The following is a 14,119-nucleotide window of genomic DNA, read 5'->3' on the forward strand; positions in this document are numbered from 1 at the left end:
TTTATTTAATATAAAGTTTTTTTCTATATAAACAGTGTTAACCACGTGGCGCTGCTCACGCAAAACGCTTCGAAGGGTTTAAAAATAATATGAGCAATAAAAGCTAATTCCAAATATCCACTACAGATGTTTTAGCAATATAAGAAAAGTTTTTGCTCATATTAAAATGTTTCTCACGCAATAATAATTTTCTTCATCTGAATGCAGAAAATTGCTCATTTTCAATTACTTATGTACACATTCAATATTCATATCTTGCGGCTTACAAGTAATCTTAGGTTTATTAGTTCAAGCTTGAATGTACTATGTGTTGTGCAAGATACAGGTTAGTACAAATATTAGGTCAGACATTTTGAACTTGCTACCCTGGTTTAATTACAGGGTTTGAGAAATTTTGTAAACTTTGATCTTTACATTAATGTCAAGGAAATTAGCTAACATAAAAATATTTATCATTCTTTGTATTGTACAGTAAAGTAAAAAAAATACACGTTTGTATGTGTGTGTAAATAGATTATGCGCAGATTCACAAAATCCTTTTAGATGGTTCGTTCTTTAGAATCAAAATCATTAATTATGTTCAAGAAAAGAGCGTACCATTCCCTCAGATCGGCAAAAAACCCGCAATCCAAAGTCCATACGCGGCAATTAACTATTCATTCAAACTTCATCAAAGTAGCCCACTAGCCCATGTACCTCCTGTCCAATAAAATAATGTTTTAAATTGAAAGAATATAGTTATTGACCCGGATTATTGTTACAATTAATTATTAATTGGATTCAGTTGAAACCATTTAACCAAAGTTAATTGGAACTGAACCGAAAGAATTACGTAATAAGTTCTATGTTTATTTTAATGACAAAATTGAAGGATTAACTGATAATATAACAATGTAACGGATTTTAAGTCATTTTTACCTGCTTGAAATATCCTCCCGAATCCTGTACCTAGCAATTATTGCCATCTGCTCCTTGCAGCAGCTGATTGTAACTGGTTTCCATCGATACAATACAAAAAGATTCAAACTAACTTAAAACACGTTTTTATGTCTCGTAGAACTTAAATTCTCGAAAGGTTGTATGTCTCTTAGAAAATAATCACCATTGTTATTTGTAAGTCAATTACAAGTGAATTTCATATAGCATAAGTCTATGAAGTCAAATAATTATTATTACCAATGGTTCTACAAACTTTTAGGTCTGGGCCTCAGATTCATGTATCTGTTCCTTGATCATTTCTAATAGGCAAGGAGGTGATCAACCATCTGTGTATGACACACGCCGTCGACTTTTTGGGTCTAAGGCATGCTGGTTTTCTCAAGATGTTTCGTTCACTGTACGAGCGAGTGTTAAATGCGCACATATACAGAAAGTCCATTAGTACACAGCCAGGGATCGAACCTACGACCCCAGGAATTAGAGTCGCACTTTAAAACCACTGAGCCAACACTGGTCAATGATTATACATACTAGGTGTATAAATTAATCTAAAATAAAATCATTGCAAACTTTGTTGCGCCTTTTAAAGCTGAAATTAAATGGTAGCTTCGCCTATATTTTTTCAAAATTTTTAGAAGTTATATTATCATAACTTTAATAATTAGATGCAATTTATTTAGTGTGAATAAATAAATATTGTATGCGCTGTACCATCTTTGTTATCGTGTTAAAAATAAATTTATATTTTAGTAGTGATAACTGCAAATGATAACTAGAATAAATATGTTTATAAAATGTAATTAAAATCTTGTATGCAATTAAATATTACGTAATTAAAAGGTGACTTATCTATAATGGTATATTCCACATCACAAGTACCATAGATAATTTCGTTGCGTATTATTACTGATTTCTTATCAATAATATTCGTAGACTGTATTCGTAGATTATAAAACAAAAGACTCTTAAAACAATTTTTTTAAATCAAAAATCTCTATAGACAAGACTTTCATTTGTTTTTAAATTTAGCTTGATCGGGTTGTGTGAATCGAAATCACGGATTGTTTTCTCTAATTTAGTTTTAACTTATTTCATTTACGCATTCTGTTAATCAAATGAAGACAAGACATATATTACAGCACATTTTGGCTTTAGTTTCATAATACAATGAGCAACGGGAAACACTAAATCGTAATCTAATTTAGGTTTTTTGAAACCCATGAAGTATTTCTAAGCCTTATTTATTACGTAATTGTCTGGCGACCTTATGTTCAGTGAAGCAAAGTTGAATAGATACTTTTTGCTGTGATAGATTCTTTGTTAACTTACATAACGCCAATATTATGCGAATGTCTTATATTTCATTCATTTCCATTTCACTTCACCGGGAATTTTGTTTATTTGTATTAAAATTGTAACATTAAATTTAAAGCAGTGTTGGCCTAGCTTGCAGCTCTGTGGACAAGGCTACGCTGTTACCGTGTCCTGCCCCGGGCGATTTCTGGTGGCGCCGTGGGGTTTTAGTGGGTATGCACAACACCGAGTCCCACATAACCCTCCCCCACCAGGTCAACCATGCCACGGGAGGGTATGCGTAACGCATTTCCCCACGAAAAAAAAAAAAAAAAAAGTAGCTTGCAGCTCTCAGTCCCAGGACCACTGGACTTCCTGTCTCTGTGCGAATTTAACACTCGGTAGGTTTATAAAAAGGAAAATTGTATTCAAAGTAATATTTACTAAACATTACAGTTAAGGAAAATAAAATTATTGGAACTTGTTTTAATTTCCTAAAAACTGAATCAGAATAGATAACCTGACCTCTTTTTAATGTCAATTTCATATAATAAAATGTATTTACAAAGAAATTGACTGGGATCATTCGTAGAAGTGTATTTTAAATCGTAACGGGAAAGCACGAACAGAATATATTACTAGGTGTAAAACAGGACCACCTACCGGGCGCAATATTGTTCTATCTCGATGGTCCATACGCGAGAATACATCAATAACTTATCTCTGTCATAGAAATAGCATTTGCCATAAGTTGTGCTATAAATGTTGTCAGCCAGTATTTTTGTCTTTAAATGATTAAATTCTTGATGAAACATTTTGTCATATAATCCTAAGCTTAGTTCAAAAGTCCTTGGATTCATTCCTCAAATAAATCCAAATCGACTTGTCTACAAGGAAATGAAATGTTGATGACGTCATTTTGATGTTATTTTACGATAACAATATCCAGGCGTAGTGGTGAAGTTTATTTTTTACACCTGTGGCAAATATGTAGATAAAATTTGATCTTTAATGACGCATTTAGGTATTGTTGATGATATAAGCCATCGTACATACTTTATAGAGCTCTCTTGCCTATGTCAATGTTCCAGCAATTTTGAAGCCAATGGACGGGCTTTAGTATGGGATGCTACTTGTGTGGACACGTTTGCCCCGTCGCACCTCCTTCGGACAAGCAAAAAAGCTAGGGCTGCCGCAGAGTAGGCAGAAAATAATAAACGGCAATAATATAAGAGTCTTTCCTCCAACTTCGATTTTGTTCCCTTTGGAGTAGAGACTCTTGGGCCGTGGGGTACAAGTGCACAGGCGCTAATTAAAGATTAGTTGGCGCCTGGTAGATAGTACTGGTGACCCCAGAGCTGGTGCTTTCCTGGCTCAACGAATAAGTATCGCAGTACAGCGAGGAAATGCTGCCAGCGTTAAAGGTAGCCTGCCACGGGGACCAAACTTTTTAAATTTGTTATAATTTTCTTTTTAATAATGTTTATTATTATTTATTACTTTGTAGGTTAAGAAAATTGTAAATACAAATTATACGTATAATGTAATAAATTATATTCAAGTAATTCAGTGCTTTAATGTCAGATATACCAAAATATAGTAAATTAAAAATGGGACTTGGATTTTGACATGAACCTAACATTTTGAGACAGAGGCGCCCAAAAACTTAAGAGAAAGGTTGTGTGAACCTTGGTATGCAACAACATTATCACGACACTGAAGTTTCTTGAAATACACGAATTTGCTATTCAACCAGAAGAGAATTGTTTGTGATATACACTAGACATTTCGTTGTTAAGAAAGCGTTTTGAACGTATCTGCCTATCATTACCTATAGGTTTAAAATATGAGGCGTAAACTCCACATATGAATAGAGTTATAACAAACTTTTGAAAATTCTCGTAAATAGCCCACGTAACTATTTAAATGTGTATTTTCCTTATACTCAGTTCAAATACAACAATCTCAGTTTCAATAACAAATAGCATGCATGAATATTTCGAACAAATTTGATAAAGTTTACAAAACAATTATGTTCGAACGATTTGTGTCCGTTCATCTCTAGATCACGGAGCGATTTTTCTATGCGATTGTACCTACGTATTGTTTGTGCGTTACGTTTGGTCATACCCCAAAATTTTTTTGTCTTTTCGAAAGGTTGCGACCTAATTCGATAACAGTTTTATTTCAAGTTCTTAATTAATAATGTAGCGTATTAATAAATAAGAAGCTAAGAACGATAATCTATTTCAAAATACCTATATTATTATTTGTTATTATCAGTCAACCAACTAAACTTATCTGTTATCTGAGCTAGCTCGTTTTCTTGAACAAATTCGTGTAAAATACAAGGAAAATAACACTCGCTAACATTTTTATTACCTTGGCGAAGAATCACTATTTGGTGGTCTAAGTTACATATCGATAATGTTATACGACAGTACCCGAATTCGTTTTAGTAATACAAAGAGGTATTATCGCGATAATATATAGCGTCAGATTGCTGTTAATAGGACCACCTATGGCGCTGAGGAACAAAGTGTAATTTGTCACTTCAATATTAACCCTTACAACAAAGAGGCAATCAAATTTTATCTCTGTTTCTTCCACGTAAGAGTACAATATCGATTACAAATATTTTAAGGAGTTTCAGAATTCAAAGGCGCATTGGATTTGACAACAGGAAATCACTATTGACCCAGGAAAGGTTTAGAATTGAAAATTGAAAGTTTAGTACGCTCTAAATCATGTCTGCATAATCAGCAGAAAAGTGAGAAGTGTTAGTTAGTCTAGTGTTAATCATTCCTCAAGTAGTGCACCCATAAATTATAGGTGCACTACCAACATAAGGAAAAAATGGCATGTCTATGACATTAATCGAAGACGTATGTCGGTCACGAAATGGTGACCTTAAAAATATTATTATTAAAACATACACAAAAGTGAGTATGTGTATAGGGGGCAAGAAATATATTGTCTCTGTTGCTTAGTTTAGTTACGAAAAAGGGATATACTTTAACAAATTTGGTTCGGCCATGACAGGACAAAATGCGATCCCAACTCATCTTGTACAAGAAACAATCAGGCCTTACTTGAGATCTTTACACAAATACTACAGATATTTATGCTTTTACAAAATCCGTAATTTTTCTTTCGTTTTAATTTAAAAAAAATCTATATCAATGAAAAAGTTTCCACTCATGTTGTACACATTAGCAAGAAAAAAAATGCATATGGAATTTGAATGAATGTATCGTGAAGGACTTTGTTCTTGTAAATACAAGAAATTATCAAATCTTTACGACCTCAAATCTAGAGAACAATCGTACGATATCTGTCCTACATACATTGTGTATGCACACTCGACAGTATAAAGTAACCTAGATAATATTTGCATAATATCTAAATACTAGTTTCGCCATCATAATGTTTCATGTTCACTTTTGTAGTTCAGCAAAATAGGCATCCTCTATAATAGGACAATGCAAGAACTGTTTTTGAATTGAATAATTTTTAAAATGTATTAAGAAACAAACGACGAAGGCAAATACAGATACATAATATGTATTATTTAATATTATCTGTATTCAGATAATATTAAACACATTAATGAAGAAATATCTCCCATCCGGTAAACTTCAGAAGGCATGTCTCGTGTCGTAAGCTGTCTGACAGTCCACTCATAAAAGCCAATAAACTCCTCGTTTGTGGTATAATATACAGGGTGGCCAAAAAGTCGTGGATCAAACGCAAATAGGGGATAGATGAGGTCATCAGCGGCAAAAAATTGTTCTACGGGAGGTCTCTAAGGTCAACCCCTGCAGAGTTATGATTTATTTAGGTATTTATATGAAAATTGACTTTTTTTACGAATTTTTATTAAAATTCGAAAATATCTACATCCTGTACCTTTCTCATAATATCTTGACCTCGACTAATATATGCATTGGTAGATTGGCGATTAAAAAGAGTGGCGGAGAGGTTATTGCCAGTTCCTCTCTTCCGTTCTACGCCCTTGATTTGAGAAATGGCAGTAAATGTAAAATTAGAAGCATTTAAACTTTTTGACGTTCATAAGTGTACATTGTGTTACCTATATGAATAAATGATTTTGATTTGATTTGGTAGTATGCAGTATAATTCTAGAGGCATTATTAAAATTATAAGAATAGAATGTACTATGATTTAAAATTACAACCAAATATAATTAAAAATAACCGTATTTTGATATAGATTAGTTGTTTGAACTGCTTATAATGTTATTTTGTAATGATAGAACAAATTACACTACAATAAGTAGGTTAACCCAGCGGTTATTACAAAGCAAAAAATTGCGTGTGCATAGAACAATAAATCGATTTTATAATACATAACTGACATTGATTGAAGTTGACAGATCTGACGCGAACAAGAGGAGAGATGAAAGTTGAACATTTTCAAAGAACCGTAATTGATAGAGTTATAACAGTACGCAATAGTGTCTAGCAGCAGTCTAGTCGAATAGCCCACTTTCTCAGACGAATTTATTTTTTATAACTGAACGTCGAGAACAGATACTTAAATTATCTTCACTGTTATTGAAACCGTTCGCAATTTTTGTTCAATTCGTTACAAACTTTAAGCCCTGAAGTATTTTCTTGCGTAAGTATTGAGAAATCTTAATTTAAGTTAATAAAATACTGGACAGGTGCCAATAATACATATAATATGCAACATTGACATCCGATTACATTGAAATTCAATTAAAATGTTGATTAATTTCTTAATGTAAAATATATGGATTCATACTAATCTAATATATAGAATTCTCGTGTCGCGGTGTTTGTAGTTAAACTCCTCCGAAACGGTTCGACCGATTCTCATGAAATTTTGTGTGCATATTGGGTATGTCTGAGAATCGGACAACATCTATTTTTCATCCCCCAAATTAATAAGGGTAGTCCACCCCTAAATTATATATTTTTTAATTTTTAGATTAATTTTTTTTAATTTTTTTATGATACAGCATTAAAAAATACATACACCCCTAATTTTTACCCCTCTAGATCAACCCCTATTTTTTATTATAAATGATATACATGGCAAAACGACGTTTGTCCGGTCAGCTAATTATATATAAAATTCTCGTGTCACAATGTTCGTTCCCATACTCCTCCAAAACGGCTCGACCGATTCTTATGAAATTTTTAATGCATATTCAGTATGTCTCAGAATCGGCTACTATCTATATTTCAAACCCCTAAGTGATAAAATTGTTTGTATTTTTTTATGATACAGCATACAAAAATACCTATAACTCCTAATTTTCACCCCTCTACGATCAACTCATATTTTTTATCATTGTAGACAGTTATTTTTTTTGAACTAAAAAAATGTTTCCTAGAAATATTATACATGGCAAAACAAACGTTTGCCGGGTCAGCTAGTGTTAAATAGGTTTAGCGTTGAAAAAATAAACTAGGAGTCAGCCCCTTTGCAGCGTTACTTAGCTTTGAGTCAACAGTTTGAAAACTTTAAAGAAACGTGACAGGTTCTACGTCCTGTTATAACATGTAAAGCAGGCATTTCCCTAAAAATATAAATAACATAATCTAATATTAATGTGATATAACTAGAAACCTTACTAATACATCTACCGCTAAAAATAGTCATTAGCTAACAAGCTCCATTATGTCGTTGATCTTTTTATGATGACAGAGAGCCATAAAGAAACGGACTGATCATCCGAACTGATACACCATACAATCAATCTTATACCTTGTAAATAGAAAATATAATAATAATAAAATTTAGGTATTATTTACTTAGTTGTTTATTTTAACGTAGTATCATCGTGGACGACTGTAGAAATTGTATAAAAATATACGTTTTTATTCTATGTCAATTTTATTTTTACATCTTGGTGGCTTTCGTACTTAAAGGCCGGCAACGCACTTGCAAACCTACTGTCCTTTAAGTAATATGATTCACCTGCACATTTGCTTCTTGCCTCATTTAAAAAAAACAATAATTGTACTTTTACTTTTAGTAGATTAACTATAATATCTATATATATAATATATATATATATATATCTTAGTAGAGTAACTATAATAGTAGATTATTTAGATAAATATTGAGCTTATCAATGAAGCAATTTGGGCAGTAAAGATATTTTTTTTTATATTTGCCGATCGGATTTGACCTCAGCACCCTTACTTGGTAACTTCCAACTTTCAACAAATTAATAATTATTCAGAGATTAAGAGAACATCGACCTTGCATACAAAAAACGTCAGAATTGATATCACTGTCGCTATTAATTTAAGTATTCATAAGAACCTATTAATATCCCTGTTAGACTACCTACCTCTATTGAACATAATTCCATTCCAAATATGAAAGCATGGCCGAGACCATACGTCTTTCAATTTCTTTGCTCTCACCGACTTTTCAAGCCACAATTACAAGCTTTGAGGCTAATCACTCACGCTACATCGAACCAATCATTATAGCATTCAACTCTTAACAGGATTTCTTTAAGCGTCTTATTTTTTATACAATTATAACCATGTGACTGACCTGAGTTGCTAATATTTCTCTAGGTTAATATCTAATTTGCTGACCGTTACTGAGGATACATAGCCATACTTGGTTTTGTGATTATAGTAATCGCAGTTTAACCGAGCAATTTCTTATAGCCTCAAGATACTAAATACGCTGTTTAGGCTCGTTTGTGATGGGGGCGTTATTATGCAAATTTCTAACCGGCGAAGAATAATGATAGCGGTAAGTCGGCTCGGAATCATTTATCAGCTGCCGCGCACTTGGAACTTGTAGCGTGATTTTGGAATGATTTCTAATACATTGTAATCGCATGTAATATATGTCTCTTTATTAAATGGACTAATTTAATAGATAAAATTCTCGTGACCCGGTGTTTGTAATTGAACTCCTCCGAAATGGTTCGACCGATTTTCGTAAAATTATGTGTGCATATCGGTTAGATCTACGATTCGGACAACACCTATTTTTCATTCCCCTAAATGTACAACGCCGGGTTTCCAACCTACGACTTCAGGGATGAAAGTCACACGCCAAACCTCTAGACTAACACAGCTCTCACGCGGCAATATTTCTACTAAATTTGATATCATTAACAAAAATAGTACCTAAAGTAATGTGTTTTTGTTTCACGAGATATAATCTCAATCATAATATCCTATCATTTATACTGGGTGTAAACACATTTTGTATACTTTGCTTTTTAAGAACTTGATGTACCTACTGTGAGGTGTTTGTCCCTAGGTGGCAGATACCCAAACAATAAATTCAATACGTCTATTTCTAGCGATGGTCCATATTGTAAGGATGCACTCAAGGATCGGGAGAACTAATTGTGTCCTGACTTCGCACAAGGTCGCAGCGTCACCGTCAACAGCTTAAATGCGAAGATTGCTGTTATGCGGGCTGGGGACTGTCAGAAAAAAAATCCAGATAAAATATATAATAAATCAGTAATCTGTAATGAGTAGGAATTATACAGAATTATTAACGTGTTTTTCTTGTTTAGTTTTTTTGTTTTTGGCAACTCTGGCATTCTGTTACCAAAGACAATTTTATTTATTTGTCTTTGCTGTAACGCTAACAAAACAATTTTGACATAATTCCTTCACCTTTTCACTCTTTAAGTCGGGAAAACCTCAACGTTCCAGTTGGCATCGCAATCGCTATCGCTTTTGGGACTTACGGTGTTCTAAGCTCTAAATAAAAAAAATACACAGTAACATATGATAGCCTATATGTACGTATGCATATTAGTTTAATAACTCGTGAGCACAGATTTTTAATGTTCACTTAAGACAGTTAAGTAGCCAGTGCCCCAAAAACCTTTCATCAGATTTTAATTACAAAAACTTTTCTCAGGTTTACGGTATATGGTCTTAATTGACATCCATTAATTAAGTCCATCAATGCGAGCTCATTTCTTTATCTGCGTAATAACTGCAGTTCGATAACACTTCATAAAAATTATAATCGAAAATAACTGTAGGTCACCTGATGTGGCATACCGTCGCTCATGGACACTCAATGCCAAAGGGCTCGCGATTGCGAAATGTTGGCCTATCTTAATACATTTAAATACATACTTACAGTTAAAATACGAATTGGATAATACGCCATAAAAACTTATAAATTATAATCGAAAATAACGGTAGGTAATGGTCCTCTCAGCAGTAATATATATAATTATAGAGCAAGGAGGCTCACCTAATGTTACGTCATACCGTCGCTCATGGACACTCAATGGCAGAGGGTTCGCGAATGCGTTGCCGGCCTTTTAAGAATAGCTCTATTCTTGAAAGGCCATCTAGAGAATACTCGCTGTTTTATATGTAAGCCTATCTTAATAGATTTATACATACATTTGCTTTGCTTCACTACTCACTGTACTTATGACCCATTTTCAATTTTAAAACCTATAAGGCGCCAACTATAGAGTTATTACAACTATCTAACTATCTAACTATTGTCTTATTGTTTGTTGAATGTTATATGGGAGAAAATAAATTATTATTATTATTATTATAAGACGTTTGAAGGTTTTGTATAGCAAATATTATTTCAATAGAATGCCGCTGCTGACCGTACCGATTATGCGCGAAGACGGGAGGCACGCCTTTTCGGTTCATGTATGAAGATTGATAGCAACCACCCCGGTATATTTTGTCTCCATAAGCAAAATGACGTTGCACCAGGACATCCTTATTCAAAGCCAGGGTCAAGGTACACATTAACTTTTGCCAACCTTTGCTGATGTGTGAGAAATTCAATTGGAGCATCGGTAACAACAGCTTAAAAAGCCACTTGAGCCATGGTATAAATAATTCTAATAATTGATAAATGAGACGGGAAATGGGATTGTCAATAAAAATGGATTTATTCTCTATAAACAATACATTATAATGTATAAGATTTGGGAACCCTTTTATGTAATAAATACCTGTCATGGTTCCCAGCTATTCCATAACAAACTAAATAGTTAATTCTATAACATTTTTAAATAATTTTTTTAAACTGTTTACAACTTCTTTTCCCATTTTTTTAACAAAATGTATAACGTGACGCGTAACACGCATGAGTGCATGAGTGAGTGTGTGAGTGCATGTGAGTGAATGAGTGAGTGCAATGTGTAACTACTTGTTAGGTCTCAGGAGCATTTCCAACTCTTTATAAGGTTTCCAATCTGTCAATTTGTCAGTAATAAATAAACAGTGATTTTAATATTAGTAATTCTTTTACGTATCATTAGTACCGGTTCAATGTCGTTTTACGATTGTAAGGTTAAAAGTGTTTCCGCTCCATGTAAACAACAACTATTTATAAAAGTCTCTTTTTTGTCCCGTATGATTATCCTGTTCAGAGTATTACTTACTGGGCGCACGGCAGTCCCATTTTTTAGTTTTTTTTGTCAAGGTTATCTTAACTGACGTTCCAAGTGATATATATGTCACCGTAAAATTGTAAACACCGTTAGATTGTAATTTATCTCGCGAGATTGTAAACTGTCGAAAGATTGTGAACCTCAACGAACTGCTTACAATTTAACGTATTATTATTCGGTAGATTGCAATCTATCGAAGTGAAACCGTCAAATTACAATCTTAAAATTGTCAACTGTCCGAAGGTTGTCCCTGATTGGTCGGATCGGACCGAATAATAATACGTTAAATTGTAAGCAGTACGCTGAGGTTCACAATCTTTCGACAGTTTATAATCTCGCGTGATATATTACAATCTAACGGTATTTACAATTTTACGTTAACATATATAATATGTTTGAATAGGCATTTGCGTTAGACACAGGCAAGGAGGAGCGGCGGTCAATTCAGCGCCAAAGGTACGATATACACAAACACATTGGAATACAAGCACTATAACAGTCTCATATAAAAAATCTGCATGTAACATTTTAAATCCATTATGCACACTAAAGTCTACGTCAAGATCTGAGGTTGTAAAAGCATCTTGACTTATATTCACACCAAAGAATACAATGAAGCGAGGTCTAGTAATCGACCTCAGAGACTCCATATACGAAGTTGCTAAAGTAAAACTCAGATCATAGTGTTTATTTAATTCTCTTTCTAGACCTAACTTTGTAATATATCTTTAATATAGTAAAGGTAAATTTGTCGAATTGCGGCTCCACCTTAAAACATTTTTTGTACTCATTTTCATCACTTGGCAATGGTGAATAATAAATGATTGAATGAAAGACGGTTCAAATTTTTGGCTGTAACCTAACCTAACCTGATCACTAATGTTTCACTGGGACTCACTGGGAACTGAGACAATATCATTTACATTATGAATGTAATATTATCAGTTTTTAAATTGTTAAGGGGTCCTAAGCCATGCGCCTCCTTAATATTCCTTTTTTTTATAGAACGGGGGGCAAACGGGCAGGAGGCTCACCTAATGTTGAGTGACACCGCCGCCCATGGACACTCTCAAGGCCAGAGGGCTCGCGAGTGCGTTGCCGGCCTTTTAAGAATTGGTACGCTCTTTTCTTGAAGGACCCTCTTTACAAACAAATCGTAAAGAAGATTTGGAGCTGTTTTAAGGTGGAGCCATGATTCGACAAATTTACCTAGTAAACGATATGAGTTGGTATTCAGCTTCTCAGTGATTTGTAATCTATAAAAATATATTTTCCGGCCTCAAAAAATGATGTTAACGTCGTACTTTTGCGGAGCGACCAAACTCCGTCAATTGAGTTGTTTCTTTCAGGTCAGTTGCTGGACTTTTATCGCACTGTTCCTGTACAGAAAGTAATAGCTAACTAGTTGCTTTAGCATCCTTCCCATCTTTATATCGTACAAATAATAATAATCCAGTGGTGGTAAAACGGAAACTTATCATTACAATCATTTTCCCTACATGGACTTTGAAAGAAGTTTGCGGGCGCTTCCATAGGAAATTTTTATTGACAAGTAGGTGATCAGTTTTCCGTGCCTGACACATGTAGATTATAGAATTTTAAACATGCTGGTTTCCTCGCGATTTTGCGCATATAGAAAGAAAGCCACAGGGCCAACACTGCTCTTAATATCGTTCACCAGAATACTCATTAATTCTTATATACGATACAGTTTTCGATTTTAATCTTAAGTAAAAGTTTTACGATTATTTTTAAGTATTCTGTGGACAAACGGCTATAATCATCATTCAATGAAAAGTTTTTAAGTGAATGCGGGCAGCTCCAAAATGAAATAAATAAGTTATACGTCCTGCTTCGCGTTCATTGCAAATTTCTCAATTGGTACTTGATATAGTTTCTTTCATATGCAGGCTGAGTTACAGTTTTAACATATACTACGTATTTATCGACTCATTTACAAAATTAGCCTCTTACATATTTCATTTGTTTTACCATTAAATTGTGACCATTCTTGTAACCAGAAACAGTGAATTTTCTCTATATTAAATAGCCGTTATAACTTAGCAGTAACGGGCTCTTCAGGTTCGGGCCGAAAAATCGAATCGAATTCTATTAATATTAAATTAAATATAAAGACTATAACAGAATGTTTAAGTTAAAATTACAAACAATTTAAGTTGATAAAAAAAATAGTTTCATTACCTTCAGTGGGATATGGGGTAAACCATTTATTGTCATCATTAATTATTTGGTTTTAATACCCAGCATTAAACAATTACAATCAGTGAAAGAAAATAAAATAAAAATTGTCCTTCCTCAAAATTAGTTTGGCCGGAAATCGCACCGATTTTCTGGCTATATATTGAGCATCGAATTTATACCAAAAATCGCTGTTCAAGGTCCGTAAGCACTAGAAAACAATAGAGGGTGTGTCTATTACTAAATATGTCACTAAACGACCAA

Source organism: Pieris napi, chromosome 1, assembly GCF_905475465.1.
Source record: "Pieris napi chromosome 1, ilPieNapi1.2, whole genome shotgun sequence".
Classification (NCBI taxonomy): domain Eukaryota; kingdom Metazoa; phylum Arthropoda; class Insecta; order Lepidoptera; family Pieridae; genus Pieris; species Pieris napi.